This window comes from Chrysemys picta, chromosome 4 (genome assembly GCF_011386835.1).
Source record: "Chrysemys picta bellii isolate R12L10 chromosome 4, ASM1138683v2, whole genome shotgun sequence".
Classification (NCBI taxonomy): Eukaryota; Metazoa; Chordata; order Testudines; family Emydidae; genus Chrysemys; species Chrysemys picta.
Window position 1 is genome coordinate 36,509,604 of NC_088794.1, and position 13,809 is coordinate 36,523,412.

General features: G+C 42.5%; 1 protein-coding gene across 13 annotated transcripts in view; it reads right to left on the minus strand.

Moving 5' to 3' along the window:
* The window catches only part of MOB2 (MOB kinase activator 2), a 160,516-nt gene that overhangs the window by 24,644 nt on the left and 122,063 nt on the right, over positions 1-13,809 (minus strand). Inside the window, exon 1 of one of the 13 annotated variants that reach the window (XM_065592032.1) lies at positions 4,873-4,986. The exons of the other annotated variants lie outside the window; for them this stretch is intronic. The gene's annotated coding sequence lies outside the window, so the exon portion shown is untranslated. Of the gene's footprint in view, positions 1-4,872; positions 4,987-13,809 lie in introns of those variants that run through there. 13 annotated transcript variants of the gene reach the window in all.

The window sequence follows — 13,809 nt, forward strand, 5'->3', positions numbered from 1 at the left end:
GCCGAGTATACACATGCATTTGTCTTTTGTATAAAAGTCTAGTTGATTGGTTTTTGGGTACGGTTAAGGGGGCTTCCTGAAAATTTCCCCCAGATCAGTGTTTAAATGTCAGTGGAAAACATCCTTCATGAGGCATCCAAGCATTTTTTCTTCATCTGTTGTGATGAGAGATCAGTTCACATCTCCCCGTTCTCTCTGAGGAAACAGCTCAGTTGTGTTTATTCACAGGTAAAGCAAGACTGCAAACTAATTCCTCACACTGCTCCCAGTAAAGGTCATATCAGAAAAGAGCTCTGTTGAAGAAAATGCCACAGGCACAAATCACATCAGACTGTGAAGGAGTGCGGGTGGGGGTGCAGAAAGAAAGGACACAGACAGTAGGGAGGTCACTATGTAAAGGGTTTTAGAAGAAGGTTAAGTAAACTAGCTCGAGCCAGACAATATAGTCATTGCAGCTGTGCTTCTAGCAGGGCTTCCATACTCTCTGCTTTGTATTCATCTGAAAAAAACATTTTAGCTGTAAGCCTCCCTGGGATAGCTCTAGAAAAACAGGAGGTAGAGGACAACCACAATGACTGACAAGCCATCTGGGTCACTGATTGCTTCCTTTAACTAGCTGCATTTTATTTTTCTTAATGAGATTTAGAAAAAACGGCTATTTCCCAGGTGTCTTTGTTATATCTGTTCAGTTAATCAAGATCTGAAACCCCATCTCTCTCCCCCACCCCTCTTTCATATCCTCCTTGACTAGAAGCCAAATAACTTCATTGGCCTAAATACCACTTTGGAGCTTTGCATGGTCAAAGCACTGAACAACTGTTTAGCCTCAATACCATATGAAGTAAGTATTATCCCTATTTCACAAGTGGAAACTGGCTTGTTGTCTATGTTAAAAAGTTGCACCGGTTTAACTCCCATTTTAAAACTGATCTAGTGAAACCAATACAACCTCCTTACCCCACAACATAGATGCAGTTTAACCTAGTTTAAATCAATGTAACTTGCATTGGTAAATTACTGAGTTAAACTGAAGTTATTTAAACGGGTTGATGGGGTTTTCACCAGTTTAAGTGACACAAACCAGGCCTAAGTAACTTCCCTATCAAATTCAGTAGTTTACGTTGATGTCTAAGTTGAGCATCACACTATTCCACTGTTCCAGAGTGTTTTATTCAGCAAACCCATGGTAGCTATTTCTAAGGCCTTGGCTACACTGGCGCTGTACAGCGCTGCAACTTGCTGCGCTCAGGGGTGAGAAAAAACACCCCCCTGAGCGCAGCGAGTACAGCGCTGTAAAGCGCCAGTGTAATCAGTGCCCGCAGTGCTGCACGCTCGCTCGCAGCGCTGCAAGCTACTCCCCTCGGAGAGGTGGAATACATACAGCGCTGCAAGAGCTCTTGTATTCCACCTCTCCGAGGGGAGTAGCTTGCAGCGCTGCGAGCGAGCGTGCAGCGCTGCAGGCACTGATTACACTGGCGCTTTACAGCGCTGTACTCGCTGCGCTCAGGGGGGTGTTTTTTCACACCCCTGAGCGCAGCAAGTTGCAGCGCTGTACAGCGCCAGTGTAGCCAAGGCCTTAGAAATAGCTACCATGGGTTTGCTGGATAAAACACTCTGAAGTCCTGAGTGTAGCCAAGGCCTAAGGTGCTGTTGTGACACTTCACAGAATATATCTAACACTTGGATTTACTTAATAAAGGCAAAATCTGCTTCATCACTCCCAACAAACTAACTAGTTTTGCAGTCACCAGTGGCTTGCCTATCTGAGGTGTTTTTATTAACAGCATCACATCACAACCTTGAAAAAGTCTAAAGTGATGATAATAGAAAGCAGTGAAAAGGAGCAGAGACCTGCGTGCAACACTCCACTTAGTCTCCTCCATCCCTCCCGCCCCTGGGGGAATGTAATCCAATGTCAAAATTCCAACCCAAGAATCAAAAGAGTTTGATACTTCAGTGGAAATTGACATAGCAAGTCTGATAAGCATTCTGTGCCAGGTTTCCTGTCTCCCCATTAGCCAAGCCTCAAAACTCACAACCCATCCCAAATACCCAGGAAAAGGAGAAAGGAAGACGATGGATTAAGAATCTGGAGTTGAGGCCAATGAAATACTGATTTGTAGCTGTGATGGGTTGGATCACAGAAATCCCCTTGGGAGCTGCCACCTAATGTACCAAAACTACTTCTATTCCTGTTTTCCCTGCCAGCTCAGGACTCCAGCACCCTGTCTTGCTGAGTCAGACACTCCCGTCTGCTCCAGCACAGACTCAGGGTCTGAATTACTTGCCCCAAAGCTGCAAGTTTACCTGAAAACAGCTCACAGAAGTGTGCTTGTCTTTAGCACTCAGATGCCCAACTCCCAATAGGGTCTAAACCCAAATAAATCTATTTACAGGGTAAACTCATAAATTGTTCGCCCTCTATAACACTGATAGAGAGATCTGCACAGTTGTTTGCTCCCCCAGGTATTGATACATACTCTGAGTTAATTAATAAGGAAAAAAGTGATTTTATTAAATACAGAAAGTAGGATTTAAGTGGTTCGAAGTAGTAACAGACAGAACAAAGTAAATCACCAAGCAAAATAAAATAAAATGCGCAAATCTATGTCTAATCAAACTGAATACAGATAATCTCACCCTCAGAGATGCTCCAGTAAGTTTTTTCTCAGACTGGACACCTTCCAGGCCTGGGCACAATTCTTTCCCCTGGTACAGCTCTTGTTCCAGCTCAGGTGATAGCTAGGGGATTCTTCATGATGGCTCCTCCCCTCCTTTGTTCTCTTCCACCCCTTTATATATCTTTTGCATAATGCGGGAACCCTTTGTCCCTCTGGGTTTCCATCCCCCCCATCCCCCACTGGAAAAGCACCAGGTTAAAGATGGATTCCAGTTCAGGTGACATGATCACATGTCACCGCAAGACTTCATTACCCACTTGTCAGCACACACATATACAGGAAGACTCACAGGTAAACACAGCCATCTGCAGACAATGGGAATCATTAAGATTCCAAACCACCATTAATGGCCCACACTTTGCATAATTACAATAGGTCCTCAGAGTTATATTTCATATTTCTAGGTTCAGATACAAGAGTGGTACATTTCTACAAATAGGATGATCACACTCAGTAGATTATAAGCTTTGTAATGATACCTTACAAGAGACCTTTTGCATGAAGAATATTCCAATTACATTATATTCATTTATTATCATGTTTTTATAAAACCATATAGACTGCACAACATCACAGTAGCTAGTAATTTATAGATGCTTTTTAAAATGGCTAAATCATGATCTCAGGTATCATCCATGATTAAGGTTGTGCAGTGATAAATCCTAACAAAAAACAGGAGATTCAGGGCAAAGCACCTCCCTTACATTGGGACCACTTGGCTTTAGTGGTCTGAATGTGCAATTTTTTAAATTAAGTGCACTCAAAAACTTTAAAAAAATGGATATAAAATAGCATAGAAAAAACCTTTACTGAGCAAATTTAATAAAAAAAATCTTTCCAAAAGCTTAATGTTTATCAATTTTTAAAAACAAAAAAGATACCCATATAAAATTTACTACATTTCATTTTTAAAACAAATGAATCAAAGAAGTTATTTGAAGTTATCTATTTAGCTACTTATAAAGTAGTCCAACATACTAATTCCCAAAGTCTGCACATTTTCAAAATATTTAATGTTTTGAAAATTGTTAAAGAAATGCACATGTGGATTTAAATGCTGTGTTTCACACTGAAACAATTCAGTGCGTGATTTACAAACCCAGCAACCCAGAAATGCTACAATGCCTTACACCTGCACACATTCCCTGCCATTCTACTGTACATATTGATGTCATAAACCCAGACACTGTGCCAAAACTTGTTTGCCTGGATTTTATTCTTGAGATTTCAAAAAGAAAAAAGGAATGAATACATATCTAGGATTTTTTTAATATCCACTGATAAAATTATAGTGTGAAGCATTCTTGTCAGATGCTACCTTTTCAGTAGTCTCCAAAGACACAAATTGGCCTCTTAAAACATGAGCTAATGTGGAATTATACAGGCAGTGAGCCAATATTTTAATCATATCTTCTAGGCCTTGAATTCCTTCATGTTTGATGCTTTGCAGGGAAGAGAGCTCAAAAGGGATGCAATTCAAGAAGACAATTTTGTTGGATGTTTTAATTTCAGCTTCTCTCTCCACCTCCCTTCTGTGTAATAAATCAAATGGGAGGTGGGTGAAAAGCGAAAGCGAGTATAAACAACTTGAAGAAAAATCTCATGCTTCTATGTGATCTCTTCGCAGAAGACAACACCAGAGATTTCAGCCATCCATGAGAAAGTCCAAGGCTTTATGGGGAAATGTAAATGAACCATTAATAGATTTCTTCATTACCATTATCCTTTTCCCCATAATCAGCATAATCAATGAGGGATTAATTAAAAATTGAAAGCCCCAGGCTCCTCTACTGGAAATCAGTTATCAGTTAATTTCTACTTAGGGTTATTCTGCCTAAGCGTCAGAGTTTTGAATCTATTCACAGAAGGAAGGAAACAGTTTATGACCTAACATTTATGACTTCCATTTAAGTTCTAGACAAGGAACTCCCATCAAGAACAATGAGGCAGCAAACAGCACTGATGTTTTTACAGGACAGAGGTGGCTGCTTTCCCACTCTCAACCCTTCCTTCCCCCTACCTCTCCCCTCTTCCCACCAAACCACAATCTCCATCTACCCCTCCCCCCCACACTTAAAAAAAAACAATACTTCTTACTTTAGTTAAGTATGGGGGGTGGGGGTGAATTTTCACGCCTTAAGGCAGCTCCCTGATAATCAAAGGCTTAAAACAACAACAACAAAAAACTTACTTCTATGGTAGGCAAGGCAATTGTCAATGCTGGGTTGCATTTGAAGAGGCAAAGTACACCTGCTAACTCTGACCGCCCTTGACAACAGTCTGAGATGATCCTCATGTTTTCCTCTCCCTACAAAATCATTACCTATCAATAATGAAAACCTAAGATACTGCTTCTCCCTTCCTCCTCCTCCCCCCACAGGATAGCAGACGAGAGCATGGATATATACTATGTATGGTTTCATCATCTGCCAGGATGCCAAAGTGGCAGCTGCAACCACCCTTTGCTTTGGGCTGTGCTCTATTGTGTATCAGGGCTCTAGTCCTGTCACAGCTGGTAATATTTGGCTTTGCATTTCAAGTGTACATTTTAAAAGGCTAAGTTTCTCTGCAGGATCATAGCCTGTATTATCTAGAGTCAGTGCCACTCCAACGAGAAAGACACTATCTGGTGCTAGATCCAGCATATCAACAGAAGTCTGGAAATATGCATATTTTTCAGGGTTGGAAAGGAAAAGAAAAGAAAAGAAAGGAAGAGCATCAATATAGACGGGCTGTATAAAGTATCATTACAAAGTAAGCCTAGATTCCATTACAACACAGCCAACTTTTTCGTAGACTGTTGTGGTCAGATTATTTCCATGGGACATCAGGAAGGGAAGGAGACAGTCTTTTTGCCCAGTGTCTATTATGTTTTCCTCCCTTTCTAGCCCTCTGACAGACCCCACCTCAGAGTTTCATTCTTCTCTTCTCCCATCCTGGGTCATTTCCAGAATCCAGTTACAGTGTAGCTCTAAAGGGGCTGCGCAGAATAAAATGTCTTTGGCAGCATCCCTGGCCTTGCTTTTTCATTTTTGTTCTGTTTTTAAAAGTTACTAATAGTTTATTTAAGAGGAGGAGGAGGAGGAAGGAAGAATGTTCCCTGCATGCCAGGGAAACTTTTTTCTTTCATATTCTCATAGCGGCTCTTTACCTTAAAAGGCAATCTTTACTTAGCCTCCGGGTGCTATGCTGTAAACAGCCGGTGCCAAGGCATGGCAAGCATGCTAAGGATGACAAGTGCCATAACACTATTTCATAATGCTGCTTCTCAAAAAAAGCGTATAAACATTCTATAGACAGATTTAAGACCAAATTAAGCTCCAGCTGGCCTCACCTGGGAAGCAAGAGGAACAGGGTGCATCTGGTACACACTGTATATATTGGTACAGCAGAATTTCCCAGTTCTGTTTGCTCTTTCCCCCTGCTTTTAACAAAACAAAAAAAAAAAAAAAGGAAATAAGTAGACAAGTGCTTATCACATTGCTTGCACATAGTGGTTATGTGCTCCTGGCAAGCCAAATATAACTGCCTATCAGAACAGCTGTCTATTGAGAAGAGACTCAATTACTGTATAAGTCTTTGCTGGTGTCCAGGTTCTGGTACTACTCCTTCTCCTGCCTGGTATTCCTAGCTGTCTCCATTGGTATACTACTAGGAAGAATAACTACAAAAGCAAGGCGGAGCTTGCAGAAAGTTCAGTTAATGTTAGAGGAATATGCAGAGTGCATTCTTGTAGTAAAACATACTGAACTAGAGTTTTTCTTCCTGAGCTCCTATCCACCAGTACCTCTCCCTGCAAAACTAGAGGATGCAGCTAACTTCCCGTTATCTTTGATGACTCTTTTCAACTGTATAATCCCCAAGTCATTCTTCCGTCGTTCCCCTTCAATCAATTCTCTCTCTCTCTCTCTTTTTTTTTTGGGGGGGGGGGAGCGGGGGAGAAGAGGCTGAAGAGGGAGTTATGTGCACGGGTGAGGAAAGGAAGGTCAGCTGGAAGAAGGGAACATTTTTGTGGATATATTTCCAGGAGGCAGTGCTGAAATACAGACGCAACCATTTTCAACAGCTCAAAATGTAGGAAACTGTCCAACCCAACAAAAGCATTCTACACGGCCTCAATGACGTAGCTCTGCTGTACTAATTTTAAATGCTCCTTTTCCAACATCTATGACTCTATCCACTAACCCATAGTGAACTCCTCAGGGAACCAGTAAGCCTTCATATGCCTGAACCAACAGGCATAAACATGAGGGTTCAGCAGGTTTCTTATTCTGAAGAATATTTTGCAGTGCAATCTGTTTAACTAAAACTAAGATCATCTACTACAAAAAACCTTCTGATAATTCAGGCATTGGGGAAGTAAGAGGGCTACTGCTCTTCCAAATCCTTGAACCATTCTCAAGAGCTCTCTGCACAGAACTATCATTACCTGTGTGTGTATATAAGGTAAACGCAATAGGTCACAGATGGAAGACTGTTATAAACAATAAACTTATCTGAACTAACTTCCCTAAAATAGAATGAAAAAGGATTAAAAAAAATAAAAAAAACAGTACCAGTTCTGGACCACCCCGAAATCATCACATTAATGCCTTTTTTCAAAAGGCACCTGAATGTGGCTTGCCAGGAATGCAAGATTTGTAGTTTCTCACTCCCAATAATTTTTTTCAAGTATCTAATAAGTAAAATATTATCTTTTCCCCTTAAGAAATACAGTGCAGCTGACTTAGTTCTGAATAACAGGAAATAACAGTCTCAAGATACTTGGCCTTATCATGCATAGGAGCTCAGCCCATCAGTTTGAGGGGCACCCTGGCTACAAGATGGCTTAAAGCCTCCTGGGCCACCTGTGTACCTTGCTGATCCCAACAGAAAGGGAAATCCCAAAAAGCCGGACATGTCCGGGAAAATAGGGAGGGAAGGAGGGCTCGGCGGTGCTCGCGGTGCGGGGCCGGGCCGGGGGTGCTCGGCAGGAGCCGGGGTCCAGGGGCCGGGGGCACGGTGCCGGGCCGGGGTCCAGGAGCCGGGGGCACGGTGCCGGGCCGGGGTCCAGGAGCCGGGGGCACGGTGCCGGGCCGGGTCCAGGAGCCGGGGTCGCAGGGCCGGGGGCACGGGGCCAAGCCGGGGTCCGGGGACACGGGGCCGGGCCGGGGGCCAGGAGCCGGGGTCGCAGGGCCGGGCCGGGGTCCGGGGGCGCGGTGCCGGGCTGGGGGCCAGGAACCAGGGGCGCAGTGCTTGGCCGGGAGCCAGTGCCCCAAGGCCCGAGCCAAGCCGGGCGGGAGACACCGGGGCCAGAGCCTCTTGGCCTGGGCCGGCCAGCCGCCGAAGGGAGCCGCTCGGCCCGGGGGGGCTGGACTGGGCCACGCCGCACCCCGCCCCAGCCTACCTGCTGCCTCCCTGTTTCAGGCTTCCCGCGAACATTTGATTCGCGGGAAGCAGGGGAGGGGGAGGAACAGGGGGCGGAGCGTTCAGGGGAGGGGGCAGAGTTGGGGCGGGGCTGAGGACGGGGAAGGCGCGGGGTTGGGTCCCCATGGAGTGTCCTCCTTTTTAAAAACTAAAAGATGGTAACCCTATTGTCCGCACTGGGGTTTTTTGCACCAGTGTAGCTAAATGGGTGCATAGCCCTAATGTAGATGTGCTGCACTTGTGTAAGCTAGTGACTGGCACCCACGCAACTTAGCACAGGTTAACCTGTGAAAATCTACACAAACCGCAATGTCTTTGACTTACTCTGAGGGAGAAGCAAGAAAAAAATGGGACAAAAAGTAATTATCCTTGCAAGTACTACAGAAAAAGCTTCACTCCGAGTAGAAGAGACTCACTGTTGTAAGAATAAGCAGTGTCTTATGGCAACAAAATACAATCGTAATTTTATTTTGTATAGTGTCTTTCCCAGCTTTCCCAAAATGCTTTACAGAATTAATACAATTGCAAAGATAAATGAAATAGTGAGAGAAACAGAGATTCAGGCAAGGGTAAGGAGAGGTTTTCAACTGACACAAAGTGAGTCACAACAGAGGCACAAACTGGTTGGGTTACAGACTGCAGATAGGAAGCCTCCTGCAACAGGAGTACTGAACTTTCAAAGCGCAGAGACAAGCTTGTGCAACCTGTATGAAGACTGTTGGCAGGAAAAGAGGTGTTTTAGTCCCCCATGCTTTTGGGAAAGCAAATATCTCCAGATTGCAGCAACCCTTAACATTTATAGAAAAGTTCTGCTCTAAAAAGTGTGTAATCTTAGAAGAATCTGCTCCCTGTCTGTGTGTATGCAGACGTATCTGATGACTAAAACAAGCTTTGCTATTTTTCCACCCCTACTGTCTTGCAGAGCCAACATATATGGGGGGACGAGAAGGATTTATTTTGGTTCGTGTATCATCAATACAACTGAGCTCTAATGGCAGGACCAAATTCTGCTCTTGGTTACTTCCATACAACTCTGTTTTCTTTCAAGACAGAAATTGAAGACAATGGTGATGCATGGGTGAAACCAGGGAGATAACGTGGCACACAGAACCTATTACTGCAGACACTGCGCACACCAGAAAGGATTCAGTTGGACTCTCAGAACCCCAGATGAGTTTATAGGGCTGGCAGTTAGAAAAGCTAGCTTTTACTACTTGTAAACTGAGCAAATTCGATCAGGAAATCTTTGAGGCATCCTAAACATGGAATTTCACAATGCCATTTACAGAGTTGAGTAGAATCATGCTTTAATAGCAGGGAATAATTTCACCATGGCAACCTGGCTTTAGCAGTGACAGACCTTTTTTGCTCTGTAACTCAAGACATACAAATGCAGACAGATAGCTGTTTGCAAAGGGTAGCAGAGTTTAGACTGGTTTGTCTTTGTACTGCAGCTGTTTTTCTTCGGCTTTTTCCGTTGTCTTTTTCTTCTACAAGCAACGATCACATGGCACAAGATTTGAGTATTACACTAGCCTGCAGAAAAGCTATTGTAAGGCAAAAACATTAGAGATGCAGGCAAAGCCAGCAACAATCATTCCTACCTACCAACATCTTTCTGTCACAAACTTGAGGGAAGACTTAAATTTTAGCTAGAGCATTAGGAGGCCAGGTTTCAGTATGTTAATGCACAATGCATTATCGCCTCCAGTTCAGAGAGGAGTGGCTATATAATGGGACATGAGGACTGTGTTTAAACAGATTTAATAGTCTGAAGACAGTCCTGCCCAGAAAGAAACTTTAAATGTGCTGCTTTTATATAACTTATTATAAGAGGTTCTTTTGGTTACTATGCATGTTCTTTAATCTTGTTTCTAGATCTACTATAGAAGATAAAAATCCACCCTACTGAACTGTAGCAAACTAAGGATGGCTGCAAGACTATCCCATTAATGAATTTTGATAGTGGGCAGGGCTAGTGTTCAGCTTTTCCTCACGCTTCTATTGTACAAAGTACAAAAACTGCTGCTGAATGAGACTTTTGTTTAAAACACTAATTATGTCAACTGCAACTAGTTAAATAGTTAGCCTGATTAAATGGAATATTTGGAAATGCAAACAAACAACCCCAACATCTTTGTTGGTGGATGTGTGTGCACATAATTCTATATACTTGTAATCGGATTTTTAAAACAGTTTCTCAATTGAGAAATCTACAAAAATACTTTCCCAAAGATGATTTGGAACTGGTACCATACTACTGAAGAAGGAAGGTACAGTTCCTGTGAGATTGTCCCATGGAGTTAATGACTATACTCATTCCAACAGGCTGAGCTCGTTGAAAGAAATATTTTTCAACATGGTGTAACATGTCAGCTCTCAACTGAGCTCAGTCATAGTTGTTTCTCTCTCCAGCTCCCCAGAGAGGAGAAACAGTAAAGGGCTGTCTTTAGCTCTTCTAGCAGGACTGGACAAGTTCTAACTATTCAGGCATGAAAAGCCTTGAGCTGACGGGGTTTGGTTACTTTCTTTTGTGGGGGGGAGGGGGGGGGGAGGGGATGAGGAGGACAGTCACTTATTTTTCACACCTGCCCTCTGCATCTGTCTTTCTACCTCTTACCACCCAGAATGATCCATTACAGATACAGTTCCACCTTGGATAACTTCATCTCACACATGAGCATACAGTAATCAAGTTTGGGCTGTAAGGACCCTTTACACACAAAGGGTATTTTGTATCTGAAGAAGTTGCTACAGAGCTTAAACATTGTATGTACACATTAAGTAACAAGATACTCAAATTATAGCTGTCTCAGTTAAGGAAAAAAGGTGAAGTGAAATTCTGCCACTAGCTTTAGCTTTGCTGGGTTACAGATTAAAAAACCTTACCTATAGAATCAGGGTTAAAATAAGGATAACTTTCTAAAAAAACTGTTATTACATTGTAACGCTCTGTACCTCAAAGTAGCACCCTGGACCCCCATATTCACCATCATCATATGATTATGATACGTTTTGCACAATGCATGTCTTGTGAGGTATCATTTTAAAAGCCTTGATCTGTTGAACTGTATGTGAAGTTATGAAGTACAGTATTGCTATATGTGTTACTGAAATATGTTATGAGGTTGGGAAATGCCCACAGTCAGCATTTCAGTTGCAAGGAAGGAACAGCTATTACTGGCCAGACAGACATTAATGGCCCATCCAGAAGAATCCACTCTCCCAGATGCTCCTTAGGAGAGGGCACTTACACAATGGGGACTGCCCAACCTTCAACTCTGGGCAAAGATCTTTCTAGCAGCTGGAAGAAAGTATAAACGAAGGACAGGGACATCACTCGGCCACTTCCTCCCCCAACCTGGAAGATCATCTGGAAGACAGACTTTGAACTACGGAGATTGGTCCCAAGCTGGAAGGGAGATCAGTGTGAGTAATGGTATTGAAAACTGTGAACTGCCTGTAACATTAGAGTGAGACACTACTTGATTAAAATCTTGCTTAGTCTGCAGAATTTAGGTTGCAAATTTATTTTTATTTCTTAAGTAACCAACTCTGATCTCTATGCCTGCTACTTATAATCACTTAATATATATTTTTCTATAGTTAATAAATCTGTTTTATATTTTATCTAAAACAACGTGTTTTGGGTTAAAGTGCTTGGGAAATCTCTGCTCAGATTACAAAGGCTGGTGCATATCCACTTTCCTTTGAAGAAGTGGCAAACTAATTAATGAGCTTGCACTATCCAAGGAAGTCTTGAACAGTGTAAGAAGGTATATTTTCAGGGTGCAAGGCTGGGGGCAGGAGTGACTGGCTGGGGCCTCTCTCTGTATGATTCATGAGTGGCTCAGAGAGCATTCATGCAATTTATCTGGGTGTGTGGCTCCACATGCTGATGGCGGAGTGATCTCAGTGCCTGGAGGGGTTTGCTGCTTGTCACTGGCAAAGCTTTGTGAGATGACGACCCAGGATGGAGAGTTAAGGAGGCACAGTGGTCCCACAGTTCCAGGTTGTACACCGCTGATTCTGTCACATACACGAACTGGTGAGTGTTAATTGGTTTGAGAGAGAGTAGGGATTTACGATCCCAATTAGAAGTGACCCCCAGAATATTGTGTAAAGTTACAAACTATGGGAGACAGAAAAGAATCGTAATAGAATTTTATAGATATTTACCAAACTGTTAGCAATTAAAAAATACCTTTAACCTTGTGAAGCTACCTCAACGAGCTTATTGAAATTAAAGTTACTCATTTAATCAAATGTCAACATGATTATATTAAAAGGCACACAACTAAGACAAACTACCTTAAGGATCTGATTTAAAATAAAAATCAATCATATATTAATATTGGTTTCCAGACCTTATAAGGTCTGTGCCACTAAATAAATGGTAGCAACTCTACAGAAAGATAAAGCAAGAAAAACATAGGTGAAAACTCCACCCACACTTAAAATTGAGAAATGGGTTTTCATTATTGGTCCTTCACTGTATAGTCCAGTCTACTGCAAACTTCCTCACCTCAGCATTGCCAATAAATCCCAGTTCTGACCCAAGGTATACACGGTTATGTTAGTTTTAGATACTCTTGAGCACAGACTGAATCAGGCTGATTAGTGATATGGATAAGTGACCACAAGAAAGTCGATGGAGCCACCAAAACCCTTCTTCAAATTTGATCTAAGTGGCATTTGAATTTCTGCCTTCAGAGAAGAAAGCCAAGTCTGCTAATTCATTGCATCAGCTACTCTGTGAGAAATGTACAACTATTCATTCTCCCTGCTCATGATGCAGATTATTTTGCTCAGAAATTTGTCACTGAAAAGTAGATATAAACACATGGTACTGGTACTTCTGTAGCGGGGTAAGAGAAGGAGAGCCTGTTACTTTCATTGCTGCTTCCTTGTATGCCTACTTTGTATTGTTCCCTGCCCAAACACATGCAAAATTTCCTATGATACTCCTTCTGTCTGGAATATCTTCCCTGATCCTGTTAGCCAGGGAACTTCTCTCTCTGATCTAAGCTGTCCTCCTTGGACAAGCTCTGAACAACCCCACTCATCCTGAAAAATGTGTGGGAGGGAACATGGCTAAGATGAAAGGGGATGGGAGCGAAAATGGGAAGATTGCACTGGAGTGGCATTTTCAGTTGAACAGTATCAGACAGATTTCCAATATCTGTGTTCTCACTAAACCCTATACAGATCATTAAGGGCTTACATTAATTCCTAAAACTTTATTATCTTTCTTCTAAAGGGTGGATGCAGGGCTAATCCACATTCAGAGGTTCCCTTTCAGGAGAATAAGCAATCACTTATTTCTATAATGAAGTGTCAGTGACCAAAGAACTATGCAGACACACTATGTACTGGCAGTCCACAAGTTAAAAATCAATGGATGCAGGACTTCAATTCACTGTTTTCTCTCACCAATAAAAGTAAGTTCCAACAAGAGAATCGCTTTCTCATTTTCAATTCCATATCATAACTGCAGGATCTGTGCACATCAAGACAAGATAGTCTGTTTTTTGTTAACTTTGGTCAGCAGCAAGAACACCCAACTCTCATTTATGTTGACGGGCCTCAGACAGGCATTTCAGATGAACTCGATGTTGCAATATTGTTTTCAGATGACTCCAAACTTAACTCTACATTTCCAAGATATAAGTAATGCAGCAGCAAAACCTGCCCTAGAACTAATGGCCCAAAAGTGGCGGAA